The 21,378-nt window shown below is 34.9% G+C and overlaps 1 protein-coding gene across 1 annotated transcript in view; it reads left to right on the top strand.

Moving 5' to 3' along the window:
* The first annotated feature begins 869 nt into the window (after positions 1-869).
* Positions 870-21,378, top strand: part of LOC131028177 (alkaline ceramidase) — a 57,537-nt gene continuing 37,028 nt past the window's right edge. Inside the window, exon 1 of the mRNA XM_057958415.2 lies at positions 870-1,217. The gene's annotated coding sequence lies outside the window, so the exon portion shown is untranslated. The remainder of the gene's footprint in view (positions 1,218-21,378) is intronic.

Below are 21,378 nucleotides of genomic sequence, written 5' to 3' on the forward strand. Positions count from 1 at the left end.
TCAAATTATATAAATTGATTATATTTTGCTCTGATTGACCTATATGAGCATGGAGCTATGAACTTGATACAAAGATTTAAATTATAAATCGTATGAAGAAATTGGTAGGAAACAAAGTGTTAGGATTTGCTTGCCTCAATCTCTTGACCCTTGAATTCGAATAAGCACTAATGACGTTTAGAAACACCTTTAGAAAATATGTTGAATTGTGAGGATCATATTCCTATTCATCAATGACTTTAGAACAAGAATCAAGGACAAGGAAAACATGCAATGGTGTATGTTGATATAATGTTTTGATAATATTGCTATGATGCTCTCATAAATGCTTTATGACAATGCTTTTTAATGACTCTTAGGTTGTCTTGGATGATTTTAAATGAAGGAATGAATGCCCTTAAATATAACAACATAACATAGAAATCAATATAAATTGATGTTAAACCATCTCACAATGACTAGTAAGAGGTAACTAATGAGATTTATTTTGAATTTGAATATTACAAGAAATGATTTGAATCAAGTTTGCATTTACAAATAAGATTTAAAATAATAAATGAAAAATATAAGAATCAACATCAATTTCTCAAGATGAATGATGATGAGATTAAACATAATGATATCATTAACCAAATTTAAGAAAAAATATGTCAATAAACTAATTATTACATATCTAAAACAAAAAGACATGAACATGCATTATCACCATTTCAACTTTTATCATCTAAAATAGTTTAATCTAAAAATAAAAATAAAAATTGTAAATTCAACTAAATTACTGAAGTTAATAAAAAAGAAAAATCCAAGTTAGTTTAGGAGCGCTTGGTAATTGTTAGTTTAGCTCCTAATTTCACGGTCATTCATAAAGTCGATCCATTTCAAACAAATTCAAAAAGGCAAGGAATTTACTTCACTAGGTAAAACAAGTTGAATTCCTTGCAGGCCGAGAAGTTTAGTGTTCCAATTCCACCTTTTGATATTTTAGAGAAATCAAAAGGCCACAGAAGGAAAATAAATCTTAGCTATGAAAATCTCATGGCCATACATGGATGCATAGCGGGCCCAAATGAGGGCATAGCCTAAGATCACACCATAATCTTTCGAAAGGCGTTTCTTCTCTTCCTTTCTGCTCAAAACCCACAACATTACTCAGATTTGGCGAAGCTCTCAAAGTAAAGCTCAACAGAGGAAGACAAGGGTTTCAGTAAAGATTTCAGGTCCGTTTACATTTCTATACCCGTAATTTGTTAAGGGTTCTGCTTTTTCAATATTAGCCTATTTATGGCGGCATGGAATTGAAGCGTTTGAGTTTGACTTTTTGTTGGATGGGTTTTTGTTTGAACTTGAAATCCACTACTAGATGTATCTTCTGAATATGGTCTACTTTTTGTAGAGTGTTTGTTTAGGTAAATCTCTCAGGTCTGAATTAGATTGTAATCTTTTCACATCAAAGAGATCATATTTACCTTTTTAGTTTATTCTTAATATACTTATGGGATAGATTGGTAAGCTATGGTGGTGCTACTGATTTGCACGTTGAAGTAATTTTTTTGCAGCGAGATTTGTTTCAGCATTCAGCTGTCTGTCAGGATCCGGGGGTACCAATCATAGTTTATAACTTATATCGCCCTTTTCACTGTAACTTTATGTGTAGTCGGTTCAGTACTTCTGGAGTTTTCCTACAGATAAATTACGAACTGGGTCAGGTGATTAGTGGGTTTTTCTGTGTAACAATTCCTGCGGTTCTCGCACGCATAATATAGCTAAGGTGTTACCAACCTAGGAAACTAGCTTAATATATGTTGCCTTCTTAGTGGTCTCATGCCATCTCCAGACACAAAGTTTCATGGTTCATTTCTGGTCAATAGTTGACAACCTCTGGTTTTGCTGCAAATCGCATCCTTTCAGAGCCAAGTTCCTCACATTCGCTAGTAGTACGTTAGAGCATGTGAGGTTCAAATCTCACTAGAGCCATCAGACATGGAGTGAGATGAACCGAGTCCGTGTAGCTTAGGTTAAAGTTTGACTATCAATAACTCATGGACGGATTTCGTCCTAAACCAAATCAACAGCATTTCTTAAGATAATCGTTAGCTTTACACAAGATCTTTTTTATAATGAAATCAACATGCTTTAGTTCTACGAATACAGCCTTGAGATGAATCTTGATTTTGTTCAAGTATGCAGTATCCACACAATAAGTTTCCATCCCGAGAAGTGCACATGACCTAAACAGGTGTAGGGGAATAGCTCATCTTGTCTCTAAATATAATATTGTTACGAGTTGAAATGTTACCATCCACTCTGCATATTCAAAGGACACATGCATGTGCAGTTTTTTTCTCGTAGATTCTGTCCTTCAGTATCTTTGTGGTCGTTAGTTGATCTCCAGTCTAGTAGTGTTTTACAAATGTAAGTTTCTTTAGTTGGTCATTATTTGTTCTTCAATCAATTTTATGATTTTTAGTAAAATTGGATGCCCTTGTATGGCTGCTTCTTTTCTAGCAGTATTTTTTACTAACACTAGTATTGAAGCCTAAACATCATTGCAACATCTGGAGCACCATGTACTTTTGTGGAACATAACAAGGATTCTCCTAGTTAGAATGTTAGTTACTGTCATATTCCTTTTAAGAGCATGCCAAAAAGAAACAGGTTAAGCAAGTAATCCCAAATTTGTGCTCATAATGGTCGTAGGAACAAAGTATGAAGATGAGATAAATTATTCTTTCGTGTTAATGTCATTTTGAGCCACAAGCTTCTATCTTTTGCACCACATGTTCATAATCTCCTTCCAAATTGATTTAAGTTAAGCCATTTGTTGAATAGCTCTTAAAACTTAGGCTTGCATTCCACTTTTGTGTCCCCATTTATGAGCTTAATGTTTTGTCAACAACCCCCAAAACTTTGCCAAAATTATTTTAACATCTTTGCTGCCAACTTGATGATAGTGCTTCTCAAATGTGCATACATGGAGTTGGTGACCTGGTTTTCTAGATACAGATAACAGTTTATTGTGACATTCCTGTTTCCTGCTTCTACTGTTACTTCATCAGCACTTTTGCCAGTGTGATTCAAGACACTAGTGGGCTGCAATTCTCTTAAGGAGATTGATTACTCCCTTCCTTAGGTATATTTGAGCTCCAGCTGTCAGCACATGTTAGCCTTAGTAGTCAATAGTGCAAATTATGATCTAAGTTATTGGTTTCAGCTTGGGTAGGCTCATATGACAAAATTTATTTGTGGGGTTGGGTATGTCTGTACAAAAAATATATAAAAATTATAGATATATACATATTTGAGCCTAGAAAGTAAAAACAGGAATCAAGTCTGGATAATCACATAACATTTTTATAATAAACAAAGCAACCATGAAAACATATCCCATGCAGAATACAAAATCTTCAACGAATGGCAGGGGCAGAGAGAAATCCAAGAATCCAAGAATGCAAAAGTTCATATACATCGGACACAATAAAGCTCTGAGAAATAGTAGAAAGCAATAATGATTCCTCGTAAGAAACAAAGGGTCTTCAGGTTAATGAATTTCAACGAGTTCCAGAATTTGAAAAGATTGAAGGTTCATTCTAATTCACAGAAAGAGATAAATAAAGTTTGAAACCAAATGCTGCTCAAACTATTTTTATGCCTGCCATCCATGTAATTTATACATAGATGCAGTTACTGAGGCTGCATCTTACTTGTAGAGACCAAGAAGAGTTATAACAGGATCCACAAAAACAGGGCCAAATGCCCATTTTTAGTCATTAGTACTATGCCAGCTTGACATATTTATCATCTGGAATACTTAAATGGAAAAAGGCACCCTGAAACGGAAAACTATCTTTAGTATTTACTGTGGAAAAATCCATGGATTCTCTGTGGGTACGTTCTGTTTTCTGCATTTACAGCCTGGGTTTGCCTAGGTATGCCCATGGACACAGTTGGATGGGCCCATCCTGCAATTGCAGAATCCAGAATTTAGCCACAGCAAATTAAACCCTGTACCCATAACCGTACCCATAACCAGAGCAAATTGAATTTAAATTCAGGGCTGCAGAGGAGGGATTTGGTAGCTCACATCATGACAGATCTACAGGATGGTGCTCACCCCCAGTTGTCACACTGATTGTCAGTTATCCTGGAATCTTATATGTACCATGCACATTGCTGGTGGTGCAATGTGCTGGTACTCTACACCACTCATAGTGCACAATCACAGATTTTAAGAACATACAATCGTTATCAATTTTCTACACCACTCATAGTGCATCGTGAAGGTCATTGGTCACAGATGGTAGGAGAGACACTGGAAGGAGTACCCGAAGATCTTTTATAGGCAGCAGGATAGACCTTTATTCTCTGTTGGCTCTCTTTTCCTGTAGTTTATAGAAGACTTCTCTTAGGGTTTCTTTTTCACAGGTTTATTTTGTAGTATATGACTCTATAAACTAACTTGTAAAAGGGTTTGCCCATTTGGATTACCTCCTCTTCTTTAGTTAATTTTGCTTCTTAGATCTAACACACAATTTATTATTGTTTTTAGTTGAATATTGGAGCCCATGTGCACTCCTGATTTACACTAACTTTTGTGCTTTTGAGACCCACTGACCCTGATTTGATCATTTGTGCACATAATATAACTGTTTAGTTCTTTTATCCCCCAAATTTATGCATTAATCCACTCTTTTGCTTCTTTAAGCTTGTCCTATCCTTTATCATGTTTTTCTTGTATATACTACCCTCAGTTTCACCGAAAAATCTCCAAATGAGAAGCCAAATTTTAGCTGCATGATTGCTACAAACTATAGGTTAGCCATAAACTAACCTTTTGCATCAGTTTCACCTTACGGTGGTTGCCTGAACTTGTGTAAGCAAGACAGTGAAAATCAGCCTAGTAAGGCTGAATTGAAAGCTGCATGTCTTTCCGGGCTTCATCTCTGTCAGGATGATGGCTCCCAAGGTACCACTTGATTAGGTAGAGAAAAATTCTCACATTTACAATTCTTTAACCCTTTAATTTCACTGGTTCTAATTTCATCTTTTCTTAAAAGTTGATTTCTTTCTTAAATAGACCCCTAAATAAACATGAGATCCATGATTTTGGTTAAATCATCCTAATTGATTCTTGTTAAAAATGTCATTACAATGCCTATTTAATAATAATTTGTTTTTAGTAAACTTAAAAGTCTTTAATTTTCTAATATTGGCATCACCATCCTGAAAAACCTACCTAATTAGGGCCACAAGTTACCAACTATATCGTGTCATAACCTGATTTTTAAACAAGATAATGCTATTAGTTTAGTTTAACCCTTATTGGCATTCAATATAATAACTAACCATTCTCACTTAGGTAAATATAATCTCAGTGTAACAGAAGTTAACCACTAAGACTACGTCATTCACATTAGGTGTTACATGTGGGCTATATAAGTACATTGTTTAATGGTCTCAAGGTTCTTTTGTAATGATCCTCTTGGTATTGTCCCAAGAGTTGTTTCATGTTTCATTTTGAGCTCAACTTGTTGTTTCCACAATCATAAGTTCTAGTTGGCTACATCTTAATGCATTCATGATTCAAAATACACATGGTCGATGTTTGATGCTTTAGGTAAACATTGGTTGATAATGCAATCTTATAATGCCTATTGCAGTTATCTAAGGATTATTAGTTATTCACTTGAAGTTGCGTATTTTACTGAGTCTCTTTACTCAACCAGTTTGTTCAAGAACTCCAATGCTCCTTTTTTCAAGGTTGATGTGTGGTCTCTAAACGTTCAATTATCTCTGATACCCCCAATATCACATGAATAACAATCTGCCATTTGTAGCAAACACACATCTCTTCACCATAGCTTCGTTTGACAAGGACAAATAAATATTAGCAGTAGAGGATGCTCTTGCATCTTTACTCCTGATTTTTCCTTTTATAAGAGATCAATCTTTTGATACAATTAAATCAAGCCTCTTCTTCCCAACAATTTACTGCAACTCATAAAGGTCATCTCTCTTCTGAAGCCACATCTCTGCAAACAATTTTTTGTATATCTATATTCCTATTTATATTTGAACTCTAAATTTTCTTTCATCTGCTTCATGATGCATTCCATTGGCAATCAACACTTGGGGTGAAAAATATATTCCTTGCTCCCTCCTTTGTCCCCTAGATAATGCCCGTTGCATAATATACTTGTTTGCATGATAAATATGCTTGAGGGCTTCACCTACAAATGCAGCTACCTTCACCACAAAGACTCAAATATACCTCTTCAAGATTAATTGTTAACATGTATGGAAGTATTAGTTTTCTTCTTGCCCTGTGGACTGTCCATCATAATAAACATTTCGGTTAATAAATACTAATCTATTTAACTATGCAATAATAAATTGGTGTCAGCATACAGAAATAATGCAATAATCTATTCTTTTTAGCAAGCAACGTGTAACTAGGAATGTTCTAGTAGTGCAAGGCTATTTCTTCATAGATTATGGAGTTATCTTTTCTAACTCTTATTAACGTGGCCGTCACTCTTCTTTGGTTCATCTTTTGTACAATGTGTCTAGCCTTAATACCTATGTTTCACAGAGACACGCCCCCAGGGCTGGTACCCCCGTCCCCATACCGGAGATGGTATGGGGAGGCTTTTTCCCATACCCTACCCATCCCTCATTCCCAGCTAAAAACGGAAACATATCTGGGACTCGCTAGGGCCTTTTCAGAAGATTTTGGTGGCCATTCAGTTGGGTTGTTCTGAGAAAACCAGAAAGAAGGCAACCCAGCTGCTCAAGTTTGTTTAGCCACTACAAATATGTGTAATTTCCCCGCCATGAAGCATTCTCCCACCTTCCTTATATGGTAAATAAAAATAAGAAACAGATCTAGATATCCTCACTAATGCTCAGAAAATTATCTTAGTCATAAGACTTCACAATTTTCTCTCATATGGGAACTCGATATGCTACAGCAATCAGATATTAGTGAAACTCCTCCTTTTGATCAGTGGCCCATTAATCTTTAACAATAGCGGAGATTGATATTAATTGACATGCCCCTATCAGTCTAAAGTAAGTCACAGGCTTAACATAAACCCAATCGCAGCATTTAAGACTATGAGATGCAATTCTGATTGTATGCCTAGTCTGCGAATTACTGGGCAAGCATACAGATTAATATGCTGGAGTACGATGCTGGCAGAAATAGTATAATACAACTTGTGCATTTCAAGATGTCTTCATTAAGAGTTAATATCCTTAATCATAATTCCTTATGAGGATGTGCGATTAAAGAAGTTAACAATTGGTTAGGAAGAAGAGACACGTCTTTTCTAAGAGGGCAACCACTTTTCAAAGGGTCACCCCTCTTTGTCAAGGTATAAATAGAGGTAGATATAATTGCTGAGGACATTCTGGGGAGGGAATCATATACAGATCAGAATACATCAATGAGGATCATCGAACATGAACAAGAATTACATCTATAAGGAAGAAAGGCAGCAATAAAAGAAAAGAAAGGCAGTGATCAAAGAGAAGCTCCAGTTCAATCATCCAACGACTTAAGTACAATCAGATGAATCACATTCAGAAAACCAATACAATTACCAAGTAGGATCAGACAAAGGAGCAATCATGAATAACAAACTCATCATCAATCATTTGGGAAATCATCCTCTGGCAGCAAGAAGATATTCATTGACACAGAACTTATTACATAGGCAAAATATAAAAGGGTCAAACTAGGGGACATTACAAACTATTCATTAAGAACAATCATGCATTAATAAAGGGAAGCAATGGAAATATAGAGAGTAGCAATTCATTCAAGAAACAAAGATTATTTAGACTCAAAGGCAGCGATTATGTTTAATCACAAAGGTAGTGATTAGAAGCGAATAAAGATAAAATAAAGCTTGTTAATGATTAATGAAAGGCAGCACTTAAAGATAATTTTGTAATATAAAACATTGGTTGGTAAGGGTAAAATGAAGATGGGCTAATTGGGACGCATCCTTTTGAATAAGGATGACTCTTTGGAAAGAGTTCACACCTCGTATGAAGGGGTATGTGAAAGATATAAAATCACAAGGTAAGAGGGATCGGAAAGGGGATGTTGGTGAATTAAAAAAAAGGAAAAGATCATGTTAGAAAAATATAAAGAAGTGTGGCAATGAACATTAATAAGATGAGAATTATATGAAGGCAGCCATAGATTTTAATAGAAGCAGCAGTGCATAAGGAATACATGCAGATCTAAAAGGGATGTGTTGAGTGATAGATATACAATGTGCAGATCTAGAGAGATGCATGCAGATTTATGAAAAGAAGAGAGTGCATATTTAACAAGAGATTGTTTATATCAATTTGTGAAGAACATATTACTTACGAGAAGAGTGTGTTGAATGTACAAAGACATATCTGATTATATATATACACACCAGTTTGGAGAGGGCCTTACATAAGAGAATTATTTTAAATTTGAGGAGAAGATTGTAAGGATTTATGACAGACTTATAAGGAGATTGTAAGAAGTTCTAAAGCAGATTTGTAAAGAGATAGTAATCAGTTTTATGGGAGATTTATGATCAGCATAAATCCATTGTCAAATCAGAGAAAGCTATCAAGATAAGTTCTATCTTTCGAATTGTTCTTAGAATTTTAAGTTAAATATTATTATGAAATGTTTTCAGATTTGATAAAATTATATTCATAAATATATTACAATTCTCACCTTAAGTTGGAATTGTTTAATCAGGACTGAATTATGATAAATCCCAAAAGGGGACATTACAAGATGAGTGGGAATGTATAGAGACTGTTGATTTCAAGGATGTTAAGCAATCTTTTTAATTGTTTAACCTTTGATCATGATTGTATCTTTAATATGCCTGCTGAGTTTGGTATTTTGAATATCACCAGCTAAAATACAAGACTCAAAATATAAGTCCGTGTGTAACAATTTTTGGTTTTTAAATTGAATTTTGGTATGCATGTACCTGTGTATCTTCTATTTTTTTTCTTTTATCAGCTGGTTTAGATAGGGAGGTGATCAAGAACAAAATGCAGTTTGGGTTTGGTCTGGTTTAGATTCTAATGGCTTGTCTTTTTAGTTTTTACCACCCACCATTTTTGAATACTGTATAACTATATTGTCTTTTTACTTAATAAAAAATAGTGTATGGCTTGTTTATCAAATAAAATGCATCTTTCAAAATGTTTTTGTTAATTAATTTAAATAAAATAATCCGAGTTTAGATGTAAATTCAAGTCTAATGCTATGTATTAAGCTTTTACAATGTCTGTGATGAATGCTTTATCAATGTTATAATATGCATATTTTAAATTTCTCTACATTCTTTAAAATTCCCCTATTATTTTAACAGCCGTCCCCTGCTGTCCCCTAAAATATGGCCCAAAAGTACCTCTGTACCGAAAACATGTCCCACTGCCCCCTGCCGTCTCTGTCCTCAAAACTTCATGGAACATGGCTCAATACATTTCACTTTGTCATAATAATATGACTCCAGGATGTTTAAAGAACACATGAATATTTTATTGTTGCCATATTTCCTAGCGACCATTGTACCCTCCAAGGGCATACTCTTTAATTGACATGTCTAAAAAATATACCCAACACTACCAATCTTTTTTCTTAGGTCTAATTAAATCAACACACTTAACCTTTAGATTTAATGGTTTCGTGATACTCCCAACTAGGATTAAGGTCGTTAACAACAACCACTATCCCCTAAAACACCTCTTTTGAATTTCACTAATAATAATGTTCTACCTTTACTGTCATTTTTATTAATAATTATAGATATTTTAATCAATATCTTAAAGTTTCCTTATCCCTTAAGTATTTTAATGGAGTTGCCATAACAAAGCATGCCCAACTCCAAAGTTGATTTGTCTTCAAACTTTTATCTCTAATCAATTACTGAAATTGAGGGTCAGTATTGACTTACCAAAACAACCCAAGATCTGCTAACCTCGCAAGGACTAGGGATAATCATTTCATCTTTCTTTGGTATTGCAGTGTAATATGTTAAGACTTATTCATTATTTTGTAGATTGTCTATTTGATTTATTTTGAAATGCTGTTACTACTCGAGACATCTTTGGTTGATAACCACTCTTTCATCAAGCTGACTATGGACATTGTTGCATAGCTTGCAAAATGCCAAACACAGAAAACATTAACAGTATTGGATCTATATATCTCATATATTACACTGTTCAGATAATATCATTGGACAGAAATAATCAATATATGCCTCCATTTAAGGCATTGCTCATTGTCCTTGAACTTGTGCATGTTTGCTAATGAGAGCCTTCTCTTCAGCATTATTATTAACTGACTTCCGAGTCTAAAAAGTAAACGTATTTTAGGTCATGGCCAAGCCATTCAGCAATTTAGCATGTGATGCTTCTCTTATTGATGCCTGCAGGAGGATTTATTTCCATTTACCTTATATCTTGTTCAAATTTTTTTCCTGGGGTTTTTGTCAATATATGACCAAAAGTTTGAGAGTGAACCAAATCTCATTGAACCAATTACACTTAAAGAGTACAGAATATATGACAATGCCTTTTTTATTCCTTATAATGCTACCTCCTCCAGCAGATCTGAGCCCTGTATATCTGTTCCATGGGAATGCACCCATGTACCTATCTCTGTCTCCTTGCTATTTTGCTATTTAAATATTGTTTCTAGGTTTTTTGGGGGCATTTCCCCATCCTCAAAAGGGGACTTGGTGAGCATAGGAACTGCAATTGGTATCCTTAATGCTGCAGCACAACTTAACATTACCAAATTTATAGGTTATGGGGTCAAGCTAAAACTGGTCAACCGATCTAACCTCTGAATCGGTGGACTCATGCATGGTTTATTCTGCTAGGAAGGTGAGGCCATTTGGTGTGCATATGCCAAGTCTAAAAATTGGATTGTATTTTATTATCGCATTATATATGTTAGCTGCAGTGTTGTGATACTTGCTTACAACTTCAACAATGATCCTTTCACAATGATCTAACTACTGCCTGGTACTTACTGTTCTTGTGCTTATGATGTGAGCAATAAAATTATGGTCTTATCATTTACTTCTCAGCTTTCTTGCCTTTAGGGTATCCTATTTTTTCTTGTATGCACAACTCTGGTTTGTGTAGATTTAATTTTTACATGGCTGCTCACTTTATTTATTATAACAAATGGGGTATTGTTATAAAGTGAATGTAGTGAGGAATTCATGACAAATTTTGGAGCATTCTGGAATGTTGCAGAGGTTTCTCAAAATAATGAATATCTCTGGATAAGGCTTAGTTATGAAATGACCAGGAGAAAAAAGTAATGAATGGAATTTGTCATAGTATCATTGTAACATGGATTTGTGGTTTTGAATGAGCTCATGTAGGTATAAAGGGTTTAGGGTTTTTGGTCACTGAAAGTTGGCTTTCCCTTAAAGCTGTGTCTTTTAGTCTAGGTATACAGCTGGGCATGCTGTGATTGTTGCCTTTGAAGAGAATATGGACACGTGTTCATAATTAAGGATATCTCCAATTCCAGGTAGAATGGAATATAACAATGAACCCCTCCTTCCCAACTTTGGGGCATAGATGTACGAATAACAATGCTAGTGTGTTGAGAGTTTTTTGGTCACTGTGATATTTGTCTTTCCCTTGTAAATGGTGTTTCAATAAGTCACTTTTTAATGTTGTACTAGTGGTTGGATGTAGAAAGGATGCATTATATAAATGATTTGCTGCTTGAAAAGTGCAATGGGGGATCCGTTGAGTCCTACTCTTACATGCTTTATTGCTTAATATGATACTATTTGATTAGGGTTTGAGTTGAACACTTCCACAACTTTGTAGTTCTAAGTCCAGATAGTTGCTTATTTGGACAATTATTTTAGCCTGCTTAGGTATGTGGCTTGATGAGAATAACTTTGATGATTTTTGACTTAAGAAACTAGGCCGCTTGCAGTCTGTAGACATTTCAAAGTATGAAATATGCACTTTTATCATTACAAGATGGAAAGTTTAAATCTTTTTATTGTTGTTTTGATTTGAATCATTTATATACCTTTTAGATGGTTTGCATGATTTCATTGTGAGGGTTGTCAATTTTGTCAAGGCAGCTGTTATTTATAATGAAATGAAAATATTTCATTTGGAAGATTATGATTGGGAATTATTGGAGGGCTAATAACTAGTAAACATCATTTGATTAGACTGATATTGAATGTTATACCTCCACATTTTAAACCTTATAAATCCCCTACTACATGGTATACAAAGAGGTAACCGACGTATCATTTTCATAAAAAAAATATCTTTACTTAGAACCTAAGAAATTTTATAATTTAGATTTCTTGAGAAAATTGTACTGCTTTTTGGCCAAGCTTTATGGTAGTGGACAAGAATTTGACTACTGAGTACGTATACCATTTTCTTATAGTATAGCTGTCTACTTTGGCTTTTATATATAAATTGACTTTATATTGTAAAGGAAAGCACGGTGTCATCATATCTTGGAAAAAGTCAAAGTTGCATGGACGTGGATATGGATACAAATACGGATACAGTATTGGATACAGATATGACCATTTTTGAAGACCCTAATATGGATACGACATTCGTAAAAAATATATACACATATATTTCAAACAATTTTCTAAGTCATTAGAGGAGATTTTCATTACTTAAAAAGCAACATACACATAATTGCTACATAAACAATTATAAGTTGATTTAACAATTTACAATTTTACAATATAAATAAAATTACAAACCAGAACCTACAATTAAATAAAAAATAATGTCTTTAAATCTAAATTAAGATAAAAGGAAGTAAAATTAAAAATATTAAAAATTAAAGTTAAATATATAAAAAATTAAAATTAAATATATTAAAAATAAAAAATTTAAATATAAAGTATTATATGAACAATAATAATCTAAACTTAAAAAATGAAATTTCACAAAAAAAAGGAAAAAAATGCATGAATGATACTTTATGGAGTGTTGTATTTGCCCCGACTTGTTACCCAGAGGCTATTTCTGTTCACCACTAATATTGTCATATTCTACTAGCATTTGTAGAGTGGACAACTTCTTACTTTTTAGTTATGAGATTGGGACTTGAAAAATTAATTGCTCCAATAATCGATGTGTTCTTTATTCAATCAAAGAGCTGTTTAAATAGGCGATTACAAGCGGTGATGTTTCTAAAAAGAAACAACTGCTTCTAAAAATAGAAGCCAAAAATAGAAAACTAAATAAAGCAAAAATTACACTAATGACCATTAAAATACTAATTAAATAATAATTAAATATTCTAATACCCTCCCTTAATGGTTATTCTATCAACGAACTACCCTATAGAAGACATTGCAGGCCTTTTGATCACAAACGCAAAGAACACTTTGCTGCGACAGAGACCCTCCTTGGATCTGCAAAGTGTGACTGATCAAGAATACCAGAATCCATCTAACTTGATGTTGGGTAAAAAAAAACCCGAAATCACGATTTTGAGGAAAAATTGGCAAAGCAAAGCTGAAGATACAAATCATTATTCTTTGTAAAACCCTAAACATGACCAAAAACCCTGAAGCGATTTTTGAGGAAAAAATCGAACAAAACCCTGAACATTGCGCGACAAGACCCAAAACATCACGTGGTAAAACACCAGAGAGACATCACGCAGTAAAACATCAGACATCACGTGGCAAAACACCAGTCTGTTGATTTTGTAACTAGGTTAGAAAATAAATAGGATTCGGATTGCCTTAAGGCATCATCCGAATCCTTATAGGGCAGGGCCCTATCTATTGTATTTATGTGTAAAACAAATAGGGCTGGCCCCCTTATATCCTCCACGCCAAACATAAAAGAAACTCATGCTTCATTATAGGGCTGACCCTATTTTGAAATGTACTAAGTTAAGCCTACACTCCAAACGTGTGGACCTATCCACATCATTGTTATATGCAAAATGGTTTTAGCGCCCAAGGATAAATGGGCCGACCTAGAGATAATTAAAAAGATGAACCTCATATATATTTCAGCTACTTGCAAGGTTTAAAGGCATATACACATTCAGCGAATATTATCTCTATTACCAAGCAGCGAATTACCTTCAGTGATCAGCGAATTTCATCTAGAATACAGCAAACATATCCAGTGAGCAGCGAACATATCTAGAAGACAACGAACATCATCAATACACAACAAACCCTATTGGTATTGCAGTGGTAGCATAGCGAACTTGCTCGGGAGCACAGCGATCACCTTTGGAGGTCTGCAAATTCCATTTAAGGGACATCGAACTTTATTCTTGTGACTGTAACATCGGCAGATAAGCTCTCTATTACAGTGTGCCCTAGGTTAGAATTATTACTGTGATTAGTTTAGCTTCAAGTGTGAAGCTCATTGTAAATTCAATTGGTTATTGCCTAATCAGATCTGAGGATCTGTTGTTGCTGGGTTTTTCCTCCTAGAGGGAGGTTTTCCCAGGGTACTTGTGTCTTTGTGTTCATTTTGCTTATCTCTATTTATCAGCAAACAATCTAATTAGGAGCTAATTCTGATTTCTGGGTTCATATATTAATCTGAAAGGCTAATTTCAACACAGTCACGCGGTAAAACCCTGATTTTTGAGGAAAAAATCAAGCAAAACCCTCCCACGATTTTTTTATAGAAAAAAATCAGAAAACCCACAAACAATTTTTTAGGAAAAAATCAAGAAAACCCTAAAAGTTGGATTTAAAAATCATTATTTTTTGTAAAAAAAGGGTAAAACCCAGAAAAATGATTTTTGTGGAAAAATCTATTAAAACCCATAAATCTGAAGTCTGTGAAGACAAAAACAAAACGTGCCCTAGCGGTGGATTTGGTGGGCGTGAAACCCTATGTGTCGCAGAACTGGCTGTCACTGGTAGCTGCAAAAATAGAAATCGCGGCAAACTAGAGCCGTGGGTTAAAAAAACACACTTCTGTTGTCTGAATTTCGTGAAATAAAATCGCTTGAGTAAAAACCAAACCCGCGCAAAGAAAAATCGTGGAATAAACCTGCAAAAATCGCAAAAAAGACAATGTAGAAGACCGAAAAAAATCGCGGACAGATCAAAACGCTTCGTAGCAGAAGGTCAAGCAGAGAAAATTGCGTGCTAACCAGAACGCAGAAAACACGTGAAACAGAAAAATCGCGCGGCCCAGAGAAATCGTGGGCACATGCCCGATCCAAAATATTTTGCCAAAACCCTCAAAAATCCTCTATGCGACCAGCAGAAAAACTCCACAAAACACATAAAATCGCGTAGAAAGAGGCGCAAACTTCACACGGAAGCAGGACAGACTCTGTCGGAGAAAAGATGTGCCCAAAAAACCTCCAAAAAAACACAAAAAAAACAGACATCCGCGCCGTTGTGAAAGCCAAAAATTGTGTTTTTTTTTTCAGAAAGAAAAAAAAGTGAATACACAAAGAATACACAGTAACTTAAAAACCCTTAACTGCAAAAAATCGTGTGCCCTAAAAAATTCGTCCAGAATAGAAAACCCTCAATTTAGATTTTTTCATAAAAAATCTCTTAAAAAAATCCTGAAATTAAATCCAGGTATGTGTTCTTTATTTAATCAAAGAGCCATTTAAATAGGCGATTACAAGCGGTAACCTTGCAGTGTGGATCTGGATCATATGCAGTGATTTTCATTCAGATTTGTGGCTTATAGGGGGTTTGTAAGTAATAATATATTGTAATCCTAATTCTAAGTTACCTTATATTAGTTATTTGTTGGTTGAAGTTAGTAACTCCCAGTAAGTTTTGGGAGATTATCTGTACTCTCTCTCTCTCTCTCTCCTCCTCTCCCAATAATAATAATATATGCTTTTGTTTTGGAATAAAAGATGGTGCCGTTGACTTTCTTGTGCTATTGTTTTTGATCATTTTTCTATCAATTAAGAATCCATTGCTAAAATTCACTTCTAGTCTATTTAGTAATGTAGTTTCCAAGCACTTGTTTAACATAATTATGCTTTTGCATCAATAATAGTAAATGCCATCTACAGCAGCTGGCTAGACATAAGGCCTCCCTAGCCATCCTAAGCAACAGCCTTACCCTTCAGATATTTGGATGAACATTGATGCATCAAAGGCCAAGTCTAGAGTGATAATGTTAGGGCATTCAATGGTAGCACTAGTGCAAGCGTTTGTGCAGCAGCACACCTTGCCCAACAAAATCAATATTATTGCCTTGGAGCTCCCTCTGTGTTATTATTTGATAAGTGTTCGATAGCCTAATGAGGATTTATGCCCTTCCGTTGCAAGGCTCTCTGTCTGGCCAATGAGTAGCCAAGGAGCTTGAGATGGGGCCTGTGGATTTTTGTAACAAGCTAAACTACTACAGCTGAACAAGAATGTAAACTAACATTCTATAACAGATCAAATTGACAAAACATAGAACTGTAATTTTTTTTGTGAAATATAAGTAAAGGAAAAATTAACTTTTCTACAAGTAAGCAGTAACATCAACTATTCATGAATGAGTAGAAGAGCATATAAACAATTCAAGAACTATTCTAACTTTGAGTACATTACATTTAAAGTACAAGAGGGGTTTAGAGTTTACAACATTTTGTAATCCATTTTGTTTCCTTTATCATGCAAAGTGACTAACTAGAGGGAAAGTATCATCAGGGTGATTTTACCACCCAACCATAGACCTGGTGATCTCCAGCACATCTTTCTATTGAAAGCTGTGCTGCCCTCTGCAAGGGTGTAAGTAGGTTAAAAGGTCTAATGCCATTTGAGCTCGGTGTTTTGACCCTACACAACCCTAGTCGGTCACACACTATAGGTTCCTCCTAACTAGTATGACCTCTGACTAGGTAGTGCATCTGGACCATGTGAATTGATAGATGCTTGGAATTGGTAGCGTCACCTTGGCCAAAGGTTTTTGATAGTTGCAAACACGATTTAACGTGCAGTCATTGTTCACCTCCCTACTCGGCTAGAACCAATAACTAGGAATTAGTCAACTGACCAATCTCTGTTGTCTCTTATGCTAATTGCATACTGACTTGGTATAGAGGCACATTTGTGTCTAGGTTTGAGAACTTCTATCTAACTATTCTAGGCTCAAACTTTGTTGTTTTGAATGATTATGGACAACTACCATTCACAACATGTTTATGTTACTTCAATCAAGTTAATTGTAGAGTTCAATTGACATCATAATTGTGAACATAAGCTTGTATTTTTGCACACTCACGTTTACGAATATTCATATGCTCTCAACTCTAGGGTTCACAATAGTTATCTATACTTCTGTTTCCCAACAAGTTCTGAAAAATGAACCTTGACTTACAGCATATGAGTATGTATCCTTGCTGTTCAAGAACAGAGATGCAAAACACAATGCAGAATCTTCCTTATTCAATACTTAAACCGAATCCTAGAACCTTGTTTAATTATTTAATCTTCTTCAGTGTTTGTGCAAGGACAAGAAAGATTTAAGCACAGTGCAGCTACCGTATTTTCAAGTTAATCTCTGCTTAAATAAATACTGTTATAAGCATACGGCTGTATTGTTAGCTATAGGAGAAATTAGCATTTATTTGTTGCTGCTATTTTTCTACCCATAAGGGTTATATTAAAAAGTTAATTGCTTGCTTTATGGTTTGTGATAACGATATGTTTCAGATTATAGCCATCATATTAGCTTCTTTGTCTCACTCTTGAGACACTACAAAGGCAGACCCTTTCTTAAAAGACAGTCATGCATGCTTTAGCATAGCTACGCTATTAAGCTTATTACTTACTAAACTACATTACAGCAGTGATCTAAACTTATCGACCAATATCTTAGGTTTTAAGAATTAATTCTTTCTAACAAGAACAGAGAAGTCAACTGGTGTTTCTTCCTGAATTCAGAATTCAAACAAAGATTTTCAGAATTGGAACGTGGCTTACATGCCTGTATTCGAAGCAAGTTGAAGTGAAGTCTCTTTCTAATTCTTCAAACTATTTAGCTTAGATATGCCACGGTATTCCAATCTTCAGTTCTATTTGTTGAATTTCTTCTACCTTTTTCGTGAGAAATAATTCCCAAAACAAGATATGAAATCCTCCTCTCCTTTTTTTATATAATCTACGGACTTCAAATTTTCCAAGTTAGCTTTAATCCTTAAACGTTTAAGCAGATTTCACTTAATTTGAGTTCATTACGTTAAACCTCCACTTGAATGCGTTGATTATTCCTTCTCATGGATTTACAAATTCATTGTATTTCATTTGCCTTTGCCTTGGATTCTAATACCCACACGGTTTGGCTTTAATGCTTTTCCCACAATTTAAGATGTGGCTTATATCAGTGTGGTTTAGCGCCACATTGTTAAGAGAATACGGTCAGCAAAAATTTTGCTCACATATTCTTGAGCATGGCCTTCGACCATTATACATGACTAATAATTGATTTATAAGTTCACTAGTATCACTTAACTATACTAATATGACTATGATGTATACTATATGTGGTATATATATATACTTAAGTATATGTATATATATACTTGTGTCACATTAATATCGCACACGTATATACATATATATACTTGTGTCACATTAACATTGCACACGTATATATATTTACTTCTTCTATTATACATACATAATCATTTATGTATCAAATACATTATATTAAAATTAAAAGTCTAAGTTCGGAATGATTATCAGTTCAATTTTTAGTTGAACTTAGTTATTCGATGGCTTAAGTCAACATCATGAGTTCTTGTTAAGAAGGAACCCTAACAACTCGACTGACTGTCTAAGGTTAACCTTATTAGGTACCTTGTTCATGACTCCACATCTCTAGGCTCTATCATCAAAACATGACATGATCAATACTTATAGGTTTCAGAGACTCAGATGACAATTTGACCCATCACCTGCTTACCTCCCATACTGTGTAATGTTCCCTTTTGGGAGGACATAAAATCTTGCCCAATATACTTGTAGAATTATTGCAGGTTATGTATTTTCAGTCTGCTGTGGTAATTTGGACAGATTCAATTCGATGTTGTTTCCCTCTTTAAATGCACAAGTTTGGTGTTTTATATCAATCTGATTAGCTGCCTATACTCAGATATATATATGTGTGAATGAGAATCCTTTCTATTCCATCAGGTCTTATTTTCTGGTTATTGATTTAATTTTTCCTCTTCTTTTCCTTTGATGCTTGCTTTATTATTGCTTGTAGATTTTCTTATAATTCTGATTTAGGTCTGCTTTTAATGCTTAAGATATTTTGTTCTATTCCATGGATCCTTCCTTCTCAAATGAAAACTTCTCCACTATATATCCTCCAAGGTGAGGGAGAGTCACACCTTCTTAAAGGTCACAACCTTTCACAATTACCACCCTCCGAAAGGGTCACAACCTTTCATCAGTGCTGCCCCTTTGAAAGAGACACTTCCTTATCTCCTTCCCATTAATGCTTCATTGATTCCTTTGCTCCCTTTTTTGTTCCTTTTTTTCCTTTTCTCCCCAAATGAAGTTCTCTTCTCTCCCTTTTATATCTCATGTTTGAGGGAGTCGCAACTTTTCGTTTTGTGCCTTTTGACCATTCATTAAACCTAACTAATTTTTAATTAGATTAATTTTTCTTTTTTTTCTTTTATATTTTAATTTATTATTATTTATTAATAAATCCTATTTCAACAAGGGGACATTACATATTGAAAAATAATTGGATAGTTTATTCATTGATATACAATCGTATATATAGAGTTTACAAGATGATGCTCTATAGAAAGACCAAATCATTTAAGTGAATAACTAAAAAGCTAAACTTAAAATACTAAATAAAGCTTAAAAAGCTAAATAATAAAAAGCTAACTATGCGTCTTTAATAAAGAAGCAATAGTTTCACTTAATGAACTAAATAGCTAAAAAGCTAAGTAAAATATAATTAAATATTCTAATACCCTCCCTTAATGTTCATTCTATCTACTACACTAAGTTGACTTCTAAATTTGACAAACTTTGCCGGGTTTAGAGACTTGGTGAGGATATCTGCAGTCTGATCTTTTGTTGGATTGTACTGCAATATCAGTGATCCATCTTCAACATACTTGTGGATGAAATGCCAATGAAGCTCCACATGCTTTGTCTACTCATGGAAGATTGGATTCTTGTCTAATTTTAGAACCCCTTGATTATCACAAAACAAGGGAGTAGGTCTTGGTTGAGACATTTGCATGTTGCAAGCATCCTACGTAGCCAAATTGCCTCACATGCTGCCTTAACAGTTCCCCGATACTCTGCTTTTGTGGAGGAAAGAGCTATTGCCTGTGGCTTCTTGCTGGTCCATGTGACTGCACCTGTGCCCAAGCTGAAAACATACCCAGAATTTGATTTTCTATCATCAACACAACCTGCCCAATGTGAGCCTGTGTAACCAACCAGCCGAGGATCTTTGCCTCTGTTGTACATAATGCCAAAATCAGGAGTGCCCTTCACATACCTTAGCGCACGCTTCGTTACAACGCAATGCTCAGCTTTCGGGGCTGACATGAAGCGAGAAATATAGCTCACAGCATAATTGATGTCAGGTCTAGTGGCGGTGTGATAGATGAGGCTGCCCACTAGTTGCCTGAATGAAGACTCATCCACTACAGGTGAATCTGATTTGGCTGACAATTTCAGCCCCATCTCCATAGGTGTAGATGCAGGTTTGCAATCTTGCATTCAAAATTTATCCAGCAGGCTCTTGGCATACTTTGACTAAGAAATGAAAATGTGGCTATCAGTCTGCCAAACCTCTACACCGAGACAATAATGGAGAAGTTCCAAATTAGTCATTGTCAACATTCTTGCACAAATTCTATTTGACTTGCTTGATCAAATGTGTTGCATTGCCAGTAATGATGAGATCATCAACATAGATGACTAGAAATAGAATATCATCACCAGTTTGTTTGACATACAAATTGGGATTGGAAGGACTCATGTGAAAGCCTTGATCAATCAAGTACTTATCAATATTTATGTACCATGCACGAGGAGCTTGTTTGAGGCCATAGAGTGTTTTGACTAGTCTACGTACCTGGTGTTCCTTACTGGTAACCTTGAATCCTAGAGGCTGCATCATGTAGACTTTTTCCTGCAAATCACCATTGAGGAAGGCACTCTTGACAACCATCTGATGGACTTTCCATCCAAATTGAGTTGAGAGAGTGAGGACAAGCCGAATGGTACTCATCTTGGCTGCGGGAGCAAATGTCTCCTCATAGTCGATGCCCTCCTTCTGTGAAAACCTTTAAGTTGCTAACTGAGCCTTGTACTTATCAAGGGTTCCATCAGCTTTACACTTGACTTTAAA

The sequence above is a fragment of the Cryptomeria japonica genome, chromosome 5 (genome assembly GCF_030272615.1).
Source record: "Cryptomeria japonica chromosome 5, Sugi_1.0, whole genome shotgun sequence".
NCBI classification, from domain to species: Eukaryota; Viridiplantae; Streptophyta; class Pinopsida; order Cupressales; family Cupressaceae; genus Cryptomeria; species Cryptomeria japonica.